Raw genomic sequence first — 12,887 nt, 5'->3', positions numbered from 1 at the left:
GTAAAATAATTAGGGCTAAGAGTGATGGTGGGGAGTTGACTGTAGATAAACGTGCTACCGACGCTAAAATTGATGATAAAGAGGAGTCAAGAACTGAAGATCCAGATTTTGTTGATAGTGATTATGAGATTGATCATGGGGATGATGACTTGTTTGATAATTGTGTTGAAGGGCAAATTGAGTTAGCGCATAATAAAGTGGAGGGTTCAGACTATGGTTCATTTGAAGATGAAAGGTTGATGATGCCAGATATTTCTGAAGAAGAAGAAGAAGAAATCAAGTTCAGTTTTAAGAGTTTTAGGGCTGATGTAGACATGGAGACACCTGAGTTCAAGGTTAGCATGATGTTTGTAGATGCTGTAGAGCTTAGGAAAGCAATAGATCAATATACTATAAAGAACCGAGTTGCTATTAAGAAGACACGGAATACCAAAACAACAATTGAAGCTAAGTATGCTGAAGGTTGTCCATGGATGTTGTCTGCATCTATGGATAATAGAGTCAAATGCTTAGTGGTAAGGGAATATATAGAGAAGCACACCTGCACTAAACAGTGGGAGATCAAGGCCGTCACAGCTAAGTATCTTGCAAAAAGGTACATTGAGGAATTTAGAGATAATGATAAAATGACACTGATGAGCTTTGCTAAGAAAATTCAGAAGGAACTCCACTTAACACCATCTAGGCACAAGCTAGGTAGAGCTAGAAGGATGGCTATGAGGGCCATATATGGAGATGAAATATCTCAGTACAACCAATTATGCGATTATGGACAAGAATTGAGAACCTCTAACCCAGGGAGCTCATTCTACCTGAACCTACATTTTGGTTGCTTCCATACTTTGTATATGTCATTCGATGCTTGCAAGAGAGGGTTTATGTCTGGGTGTAGACCTATCATTTGTCTTGATGGATGCCATATTAAAACAAAATTTGGTGGCCATATCCTAACTGCTGTTGGTATGGACCCAAATGACTGCATTTTTCCCATTGCAATTGCAGTAGTTGAAGTTGAGAGCTTGAAAAGCTGGAGTTGGTTTCTTGACACTCTATAAAAAGACCTTGGCATTGAGAATACATCTGCATGGACAGTGATGACTGATAGGCAGAAGGTATGACTTCGTCTGATTTTTCATAATATACATAACTTACATTTTAGTTCCTAACTATAATTCTTCATAATTCGTTTCCAGGGGCTTGTTCCAGCTGTGAGAAGGGAGTTTTCTCATGCTGAACAAAGATTCTGTGTGAGGCATCTATATCAAAATTTTCAAGTGTTATATAAAGGGGAGACACTAAAGAACCAACTTTGGGCTATTGCAAGATCTAGCACTGTGCCCGAGTGGAATGCCAATATGGAAAAGATGAAGGCATTAAGTAGTGAAGCTTATAAGTACCTTGAAGAAATTCCTCCAAACCAATGGTGTCGAGCCTTTTTCAGTGACTTTCCGAAGTGTGATATCCTTCTTAACAATAACTCAGAAGTGTTTAACAAGTACATTCTTGATGCCAGGGAGATGCCTATTTTGTCTATGCTTGAGAGGATTAGAAATCAGATCATGAACAGGTTGTACACCAAGCAAAAAGAACTAGAAAGGAATTGGCCATGTGGCCTCTGCCCAAAAATAAAACGGAAGGTCGAGAAAAATACAGAGATGGCTAATACATGCTATGTTTTGCCTACTGGGATGGGAGCATTTCAGGTTAGCGACAAAGGATCTCAATACATTGTTGAACTTAATGTAAAGAGATGTGATTGCAGGAGGTGACAGCTCACTGGGATTCCTTGTAACCATGCCATTTCCTGTCTAAGACATGAAAGAATCAAGCCAGAGGATGTAGTGTCATTTTTCTATTCAACCAGGTGCTATGAACAAGCTTATAGCTACAACATAATGCCACTGAGAGATAGTATCCACTGGGAGAAGATGCAGGGTATAGAGGTGAAGCCACCAGTATATGAGAAGAAAGTGGGGAGGCCAAAGAAAACTAGGAGAAAACAGCCCCAGGAACTAGAGGGTGGGACTAAAATTTCAAAGCATGGAGTAGAGATGCATTGTAGCTACTGCAAAAATGGTGGTCACAACAAAACTAGTTGTAAACAAAGGAAGGCTGACTTAAAACTTCAGAAGCAACCTATGTAGCAAATGGCGACTTCATCAATTGTTGATTCAGAAGAGCTTGTCATCACTCGGGTAATATTTATACTTATTTTGCTTGTGTATTTGTTTATCTCCACTAACTATGAATTTTAAACTCATTGTATATTTGTTTCAGGAACCTGTCATCACTCAGGTACTATTGATGCTCATTTTGCTTGTGTATATGTTTAGCTGCACTAACAAGGAATTTTAAACAGAACATATATTTGTTTTAGGAAATGCACCTACTTAGCATACCCCAGCAAAATTCTAACTATCTGAGTTCATCTGTGGTGGAAGCTTTTATTAAGGAGGTGACAATCCTTCATTAAGTTCTCAAAGAAAAAACAATCCTTCATTAAGCTAGCATTTTGTCAGCTAATAGCAACCATCATAACATTAGTACATAATCTTTTACAGGCTGCTAGCAACCATCAAGAAAGGGTGAATCCAGGAGCAGTGCCAGAGACTGCTTTCATTGCTACTAATAGGAGAGAAGGGGTTCAACCACCACTAACCACATCAACCAAACAAGGCAGGGCCACATTGAGGAAGAGAAGTGCAGCACCCAAGAAGAAAAACTCTCCCAAGAAAAAGAAACAGTAGTTTATACTATGCATTCATAAAGTTGGTTCCATGTTATCAATTTTGAGTTACATTACTAGTGCACAATCAAATTCATGTCAAGTTATGCATTTAGTTTTCATTCAGGTTATTCACTGAATTTTATTCAGGATTTCAGTTTCTGTTCAAAATATGCACTCACGTGTTTCATTGTGTTCAGATTTTGTCACAATGTGTACAATTAAGCATTACATCCTTGTTGCTTCAGTGGATTTAATGTTCATGCTGTTAATCTGACGGCACAATGGCTTAATTCCTTGCTGCTTCAATGTCTGCACTGAAACATTGGAGCTAGGCTTCAAAGTTGCTATATGAATTGTCAGAGTCTGAGATAACCAATGTTGGCCTAAAGCAAGCCACTCAAATGCCTACCGCAGCATCAACTTCTAAGCTCTCCCACTAAACTTGACCTCCTCGCCATCTGTCACTATCGTCAGTCTCAACAATACTGTTGCAGCCACTGCCGTCAAACTTGACCTACCCGTTGTAGCCACCGTCGGACTCGACTCCCCCCACGGCGTAGCTATCGGGCTCGACCCCCATCACTACAACCTCCGCGGATTCGACCTCCCCAGCTCCCCGCCGCTATGAACACCTCTCAGATTCGTTTCACTGAAAAATTATACATGATCGAAATACCAAACAATAGAAGGGGTTTTCTGATAAAACACGGCCATTGCTTACGAGCAGGCGAACCTGTCCTTCTTACGTGAATGCTTAGTTGGCGGTCTACTCATCATCCAACTCAGCAAAATTAGATTTGCTATTCTGTTTAGTCATAGTCCGCACGCACCTATACAAGTTTGTGCACCAAAACGAGAGAGTTTTTCAAGTTTTTACACTAAATTGCACCCACCTAACAAGTTTGTGTACCGCGGACGCAATTTACTCTTCTCTGTTATAACTTCTCCCTTGTATATTCTCATATCATTCCTTCTTAATATCATTGTTATAATTCATTTCTTCTTTCGCGGGAAAGATAATATGCAAATAAACAATGCAGTTAAAAAAAAAGTTGATCAACACAATGCAGTAGGAATAAGTGGTATTAGGAAAAAAATGTATAACGGTATTGGCGTTAATGTGGCCTCGTGCCGTCTGTTCATTGTAATCGTGCTCACTGAAATATGACACTCTATGGATGCATGTTGCAGTGGAAAAAATGTTATCAGGCTAACAAACTCAAAAATAAATTAATCTTAGAAAAGAAACATTTGTATAGAGTATTGTACATATATAGATTTATATTGAAATGGCGAAATATCATATAAAACTTCTGTCGTAAGCCTTCTTTTAGAAAAGGAAGGGTGAGGAGAGGTTATTTTTAAGGTGGGGTTTGATGGTCTACATAGTAGTGGCCGAGTCTTTTAAGTATGCTCCTAATCACCTAACCACGCCAAAACAACCACTACATTGAGGGTTTCCTACAGAATACCTCCCGGGACAAGCAAGAGGTTGCTGTTCTTTCCTGCTGCAGGGAAGAGAGGGAGAGGGGAGAGAATAGAGGGAGGAGAGGTGTAGACGTGTAGTCATCTTCTTATGCTGCTATTGTGTTGTTCTTCTGCTTTGCTGCTGCAGTAGGATGACGTGGGGATCAATCTTGAGAACAGAAAGGAAGGAGGAGTAATCCCTGGCTTTAATTTGTTTCTTTGATTCAGAATGGTTGCACCAAAGAGGAGAATGCATAGTACTATTTAAAGACCTGGAGATATATGAAGAGAAACTATATGTGTGTCCGTGCATGGCAACACATTGTGATGATCATTGCATCAAACCGAAAAAATATATTCGAAAAATAAATCATATTAAAATATTTGAAATTCCGGATGCATGTTTGGATTTCGGTTGTGCTGAAAGCTAGGTATATTTGTGGATTTTATTTTGTAGTTTGGTGTATGATAAGATACCAAATAATTAGGCCCATGCATAGAAAGGGAATTTAATTAAACTTGTCATAGTGAAAGTTTGAACTTATGTTAAGAGACCGGTGTGCTCATTGTGCCAGCAAAACGACGAAAACCTTATGTTAAGAGTAACATGTTGGAGTGATCTTTCAGAAAACCTCCAATAAAGAAGTAAACAAGTCACACCATTTAGTACACATACTCCCTCCATTCTCATTTATTTGCCGTTGGTTAGTTCAAAATTAAAGTAACCAATGTAAATAAAAACATAGGTATAAATCAACTTTGACAATCCTAGACGACCTCAAGAATATTAATTCAGCTCCTAAAGGACCACACACTTCTCCCCTATATATAGGTACTTAATAAGTGTCCACACATGCCAATAGAAATACAGAATTGTACATTTCGTATATTATATCCTAACTTCTTGAAAGTTGGTAGAACACTAGTTTCACCGCTCCCACGCGTCCACACATATGCTACATCAGATAATGAAAAAAAGAACACTTCCCCTGTAAGCTAAGTAAACCTAGAATGAGAACGAGGGTAAGCTCTCAAAGAGAGGTGAATAATCATAAATAATTGTACGCATTGAAAGCAAAGAGACCATCGACCCATGTGCTTTCTGCTCAATAAGTTACTATGCTAGCTCCTCCCCCATAATATGACAATATAGTCCACATTGTTGGAACTAACATAGTTTACATCTTTTATAACATGCCAGCTAAATGTTGTGGTCTCTATCTGTCTAAGCTTGGAAGGCACCGGGAATCGTTCATACAAGAATACAAGTGGAAGCAGGACATGCCTGCTCACATCCGTTATTGGGTTTACACGTCGGCGCGCGGCTGCCACACGGCACTCTGCCTGTGGCTACGCTTCCACGGCTTGGGCCGTCGAGAAGCCGCTGCTGCAAGGTGAACTGATGAGAGAACTCTGGCGATCGAAGGCCAGCCGCCACCTCGGCGTCTTCAGGTCCAGCAGCAGCTATCTACTGACGAGGAACTCTAGCCATCGGCGCTGTTTGCTGATCAGTTCACCAGCACGCACGAGCTCCGTTATATACAACTTTAGTGAATCCGGCTGGAAGTAAGTGAATAGCGTGTGCCATTATTTCTGTTATGCTGGAATGGATATGCAGTGAACAGCGGCCTATAAATCCTAGTCCAACCTGTAAGATAAAAGGAGACATATATGTCAAGTATGAGATGTATACCTCTCCAATAATAGGAGAAAATCTCAATATGAATACATTTTGTAGCTTTGATCTGTCAATGAGTTCTTCAATTCCTAGTAAAGAGCAGCCATGTAGAAATGAATATGTTTATCCTAGTTTTATCTATCTATCTATCTATCTATCTATCTATCTATCATCTATCTATCTATCTATCTATCTATCTATCTATTATATACTAAAAGTTCATTAATCTTCCTACAAATGCACCTAAGTCGCTATGTGGCATCCTATAAACGCTTATAAGCCGTCACATGGCACTCTAAAAAATAACCGTTGATTTTCATTAAATTTGGTAGACCCATTATTTACAACCATTAGATTTACTTTTTTTTAAAAAAATCATCCCCTAAACCCGGCCCCACCGAGCATTAAGTACGTAAGTTCTAAGTTACCTACATACGCCCTCCCTTCCCTCTTTCTATTTCCATTAATTATTTCTCATATTTTCTTGCTTTATTTGTTATGAAAATTAAGTAACTACGATATCTAAATCATATAATTGTTTTTTTTATCCATCGATGCCTTTAGATTGTTTACGACCAAATTCATGATTAAAGACCAAAATTCACTATAATTAAAAGTTGAAAAGAAATATTTTAATTTTGGGCTATATTTTCTGACTTTTGCATGCATTTCAAACAATTGGAAGAAATATGAATAATAATAATAATAATAATAATGATAATATATTTTATCATCTTACATAACTTCACGATAATTAAATTAGATCTACAGTTCTAAAAAGTAAAATGAACCGCCTATGTTACTTCTATGGGGTTGGGACCTAATCTCCCTAGCACGCAAAATGAAGCAACTCATTAACCATGTTTTAAAAAATGAATTAATATGATTTTTAAAGCAACTTTGGCATAGATTTATTTTTAAAAAAAAACCATACCGTTTAACAGTTTGAAAAGCGCGCACCTGGAAAAAAAATTGTGCTAAAAAATTAGGCAACTATGATATCTAAATCGTATAAATAATGTTATTTTAATAACAAGACATCCATGCCTACGCACGTAGCACATTCTTCATACTATTTTACATTTAACGACCCACATTCACTATAATGCAACTATCAAAAAATATATATGTAACTTTTGGTTATATTTTTCGACCTTTCTGTCCAACTCAAAAAGTTATAAAATTATGGAAAAAAATAATGATATAGATTTTATCACCGTATATAGCTTAACAATGATTAAATTAGATATACAATGAAAAAACTGAATGAACCTAAATAATGTTCCAAAAAATACTCCTCTCATTCCGATATTAGAGTAAGTCAAAATAATATTATTATATTTGTAGTGTATATATTTTTAAAATATATTGTATACATATAAATATATTTATGAAAAGATAACTAAAAAAGATGCATCTTAATCAATCAATAAGGCATTTATTCTATTTTTATACAATAAAACAGTAGTAATTATAATGTATTAAACTTGTAAAATAAATATTCTTATTATATACATACGTACTCTTTCTCCTCCTCTCCTCTCTCATTCCATTCTTTATTATTCTAAATTTTAACTCATTAACAACTTAATAAAAAATAAATAACAATAAAAAATCTAAATGACTATATCTTTAAGTTATACTATCGGGTTTTTAAGTTCTTTTGAACTATTGTTTTATTTATAAATAAATAAATAATTCAGGATCCATATCAACCATATTTACAGTACGTCATTTGTAAACACCTATGCGTGTCAACCAAATAAGAAAAATAGAACAATAAAAAGTTGATAATAATTCTTATATCATCTTAAATCATCATACATTCTTTATAGAGCACTAACAATGTCATGTATTAAGTATTAAATTTAAAAATAAAATATTAGAAATTATAATAAAAAACATTTGACCATCAGTTTCGACATAAATATGTAGATCCATTATTTTGAACCATTAAAACTACTTTTAAAGAAAATTTTAAGCCGCTAGGTGTTACATTTTAATAGTTAGAAAAAAATATTTGAAATTTTAGGAACAAAACAATAGATCATCGGTTTTAAATCATTTATAGAAAGTAGGGAAGAACTGGCCCAAAAAACAAAAACTTCCCCCTCCACCTCACATGTGGACAAACACAACACTAGTTAGTCCCCTCACCCCTCAGCTCGCGCCTTCCCCTCTATCCCTCCTAGATATTTTTATAGCTCTCAAACTAAAAGGAGAAATAATCAATAATATTAAAACATACATAATTTTTATGCCACACTTCTAATTTCTAGTCTAAATTGCTCTATTCATAATTAAACCAACAATTTAAAGATCTATAAATCATATATTTTGAACTTAAAATAGGAGTGGTATAAAATAAAACAAGAAATATAAAAGGAACGTTGGTTCCTACTTTTCACTAAAATTAGAACAACTATTGCATCTTCCATGGCCATATCATTTTTTAAGTGCTTAGATATTATAGGCTTTCATGACATTATGAGTTACTCCACATATTATTGCATATATAAGCCACACAAAGTTAGTGATTTATAGTTGGTTGAGAAGTTATTTTTGTAATTATTAAACTAAAATGTTCGGAGTCATATTGACTAGGTATTTTTCTTTTTTCTTTAAAAAATTTATATGTAAATATGTAACAAATTGCGTCAATTGAACCAACTAGTAGGACTAGCTTGGTGGTACAAATAAAACATATTCATTAACAATAATGTTAATTAGGCTTTGCTAAAAAAAGAACGCCCCTAAACATTTTATTAAATAAGAAAAAACACCATATGTTTCCAAACAAACGAATAGACACACTGATGATGATAAGTTATGGATAAACAGTAAGTTTGAAATGACAAGTATCATCTGGTTGGTATACTATAATTTTAATTTTTTTCAAACATAATCTCTAATACATGCCCGTGCATCACGCGGGCTATCTTCCTAGTTATATACTAAAAGTCCATTAAACATATTACAAACGCTCTCAAGCTACCACGTGGACATCCTACAAACACTCTCAAGACACCACCTAGCACTCTAAATATCGACCCTTGAATTTCATTTAAATCGTGAATCTGTTATTTTAAGCCATTAGATATATAGATAACTTAAACAGGTGGGCCAACTAATTTATTTTATGAAAATAAACTATCCTCTCATCCATACTATTAATTGTACGTACCGATACGCATATAGATCTATATATACTATATCACGTACGTATGAACATTCTTCTCTCCTCTCCTTCCGTACTCTTGTATTCTCTTCTATTTTGTAACTAAAAGTTTAATGGAAAAAACAGTAAGTTAGGTAGCAAATTAATCATAATCATAACTATTGGACTGTCGTTTTATAATTAGATAGCTAAATAAATTAAGATTTATATTACACTTATTTAATTTAATTGAACTGTTATTTTATTTACAGTTAAATAAAAATCAAGATATGTATACATATATTACTCATATTTTATCAACTAATTACTTACCTCATAGGTTTGTTATCAGATCCAGCTTTACTATCCTGTAACTTTATTACCTTAACTTTATTGTTCAATTGCTACAGCGAGTGATCCTGCTATATACAGGCGGCATGCAAAGGCGCGCCCCGGTCTCTAGTTTTTTTAATAGAGGGCACTATAGTAATTTTTACTAAACATTACTCTTTGCTAAATAAGCAAAATCCAAGAATGACAACTATATTGGAGAAGAAGGTAACTCTACTCAGAATGAGAACGGGTGCCAGGTCTTATGAAGACATGACTGCTCATCAATACTCTTATATATGTATATATATGCATGCAAAGCAAAGAGACTATCAACGTGCATGATTTTGATTCTGTAAATAAGTTTGTCTTATGTATGCATGCAAAGCAAAGAGACTGCATGATTTTGACTCTGTAAATAAGTTTGTCTGCTAGCTCCTCCCCCAAAATATATACATATATATGCATACTCCGTATGGTAGGCCCTCACAAGTTAACATATGCCAACTGAACTTTGCAACTGTTACGTTTGAACTCTATCTATCTAAGCTTGGAAGGCATCAGGAATCGTTGATGGGCAGAGAGACATGGAAGCATGTTATGCCTGCATGCATCCCTTGTTATTGCCCACACAAGCAGACGCGTGGCCACCACTGGGCAGCCTACCTCCGGTCAATCATCGACGGGCTTGTGTAGACGAGAAGCCGCGACGAGCAGCCGCAATTCGGACCTATACCGGGATTCGTGGCCAAGTCGATAGAGATTCACTGCTCCACCAAACATGCCTGGCCGCACGAATGCCAGCCATCGGCGCTGCTTTTTTCGAGTCAAGCAAGTGCATATAATCCTGAGCTCGATGCCATCTTCGGTTAAGGCTGCTGAATAGTAGTGGCTAGCAAGCAGCAGCTGTCGACTGAGGAGACAACTCAGGTGATCACCACAGTATGCTGATCCTGTTCACCTGTGCGCAGGAGCTGCGGTCTTGCCGGTGGTTTTGATCCGAGAGATGAGAAAAGTGACCGCATATTTTCAAAAACTTTCAGATGCTTAATTGAAATCAAGGCAATCCCGTACCAAATTAATGTATCTGGCTGAAACTGAGTAAATCCTCGTGTGCCACCATTTCAGTTGTGCCGAAACTGAGTAATGTTCCCGTACCAAATTAATATAGCTTTAATATCCTAGTTAACAAACGATTGTTCCAGGCATCAATGTTCATGTTTTTCAGAGAAGTGATGATTGCAGAAATTAGAATCTATATAATATGGATTGCTCGGAGCACATCAGTCTTAATTACACTCGATGGGCACTGAAATGAACTCAATTTGCCTTAATTATTTGCATTCTTACAACAACAACCGCATTAGCATAGATGAGAGATCCGACAAATACTTCAAGTATTAACAGTACATTAACTTGGGACTTGGGAGCTGTATATATACCGATCCGTCAATCAGTAATGCACTATGGCGTGAAGATTAACACATGAACAACAGAGGGAGTAGCTTGTACAAAGGCCAGCCTGCAAAAGGCTAGCGGCCTCTTCAGCAATTCAATCATGCATGACGCACAAGTAATATTTCTGTTATTTATGCCGCCTATTAAATAGGGTCTAGGAGACATGGGGAATTTATTGCGCTCTAGCTTTTACCGCCTTGTTTAGTTCGCGAAAGAAAATTTTTGGATGTCACATCGGACATTTGACCGGATGTCGGAAGGGGTTTTCGGACACGATTGAAAAAACTAATTTCATAACTCGCCTGGAAACCGCGAGATGAATCTTTTGAGTCTAATTAATTCGTCATTAGTATATGTGAGTTACTGTAGCACTTATAGCTAATTATGGACTAATTAGGCTCAAAATATTCGTCTCACGATTTCTATGCAAACTGTACAGTTAGTTGTTTTAATCTATATTTAATGATTCTTACTTATGTTTAAAGATTCAATGGGATATTTTTGGAACTAAACCGGGCCTTATTGTATCAATGTGCTATTTTATCTTGGTTGCGAAGTTGATATCGTTCTATAGCGTGGCTGACAAACGCCTGTGACGTAGGGCTCTTCTTCTTGTGCTAGCTCCGATCAAACGCCGCCTGTGATAAAAGCATCGATCGAAAACTCCACACCTCTACTACTCTGTTAAAACTTCTCCCTTATATCTCATCTCATTCCTTCTTAAATATCATTGTTATAATTCCTTTCTTCATCCGCGGCGGAGATAATATGCCAATAAACAACGTGGTTAAAAAAAAGAGGGTTGATCAACACAATGCAGCAGGAATAAGTGGCATTAGGAAAAAATGTATAACAATATTGGCGTTAATGGTGCCCTGTGCTGTCGGTTCATTGCAATGGGGCTGGCTGGAATATCGCACTGTATGGCTGCATGTTGCAGTGGAAATAATATTATCAGTCTAACAAACTCACAAAGAAATTAATTAATCTCAGAAAAGAAACATTTGTATGGAATATTATACATATATAGATTTAGATTGAAATGGCGAAGTATTATATAAAACTTATGCCATACCCTTTCTTTTATAAAAGAAAGGTATGTAGTGGCCGAGTCTTTTTAGTATGCTCCTATTTCCTGCAGATTACCTCCTGGGACAAGCAAGAGGTTGCTGTTCTTTCCTACTCCAGGGAAGGAGGGCGCGGGGGGCGGGGGGGGGGGGGGGGTTGTAGATCTTATGCTGCTATTGTGTTGTTCTTGTGTTGTACTGCTGCAGTAGGAAGACGTGGGAAGCAATCTTGAGAACAAATGGAAGGATTAATCGTTGGCTTTAATTTGTTTCTTTGATTCATTGCGCCTATTTAAAGACCTGGAGATATATGAAGAGAAACTATACGTGTGTCCGTGCATGGCAACACATTGTAATGAACATTGCATGAAACCTAAAAATAATATTTGAAAAATAAATCATGTTAAAATATTTAAAATTTCGAATGCATGTTTGGATTTCGGTTGTGCTGAAAGCTAGGTATATTAGTGGATTTTTTTTCAGTTTGGTGTATGAGAAGACACCAAATAATTAGGCCCATGTGTAGAAAGGGAACTTAATTAAACTTGTCATAGTGAAAGTTTGAACTTATGTTAAGAGACTGGTGTTCATTGTGCCACTAAAGCCATGGAAACCTTACGTTAAGAGTAACATATTGAAGTGATCTTTCTGAAAATCTCCAAAGAAAGAAGTAAACAAGTCACACCAATTTAGTACACATACTCAGTCCATTCTCATTTATTTGCTATATTAGTTAGTTTAGAAATGAAGTAACCAACGTAAAAATTAAAAAGACAAATTTTGCTACAGGACACTGCTTATGTATGGTTTTAGCCCTAGGACACTGCCCAAACTCACTTTTGGGAAAACACTCCATAGACTTATGTGCAAAATTGAGCTGATAAAAAATCTATTATACTTTTTTTTAAAATTTCTTTCAACAAGAAGAAGGGAATATATGCATATATATTCATGTTCAGAAAAGTAACATGCATGGATGGCAATATATACATGTATATTCGT

The 12,887-nt window shown here is 36.3% G+C and overlaps 1 pseudogene; it reads left to right on the top strand.

Annotated features, from left to right (window-relative positions):
* The first annotated feature begins 1,455 nt into the window (after nt 1–1,455).
* Nucleotides 1,456–2,144, top strand: LOC136354150 (uncharacterized; annotated as a pseudogene).
* The last annotated feature ends 10,743 nt before the right edge of the window (nt 2,145–12,887 follow it).

This window comes from Oryza sativa, chromosome 11 (assembly GCF_034140825.1).
Source record: "Oryza sativa Japonica Group chromosome 11, ASM3414082v1".
Lineage (NCBI taxonomy): Eukaryota > Viridiplantae > Streptophyta > Magnoliopsida > Poales > Poaceae > Oryza > Oryza sativa.
The sequence above is the reverse complement of the archived record's forward strand: the minus strand, read 5'-3'. Positions and strand labels throughout refer to the sequence as shown.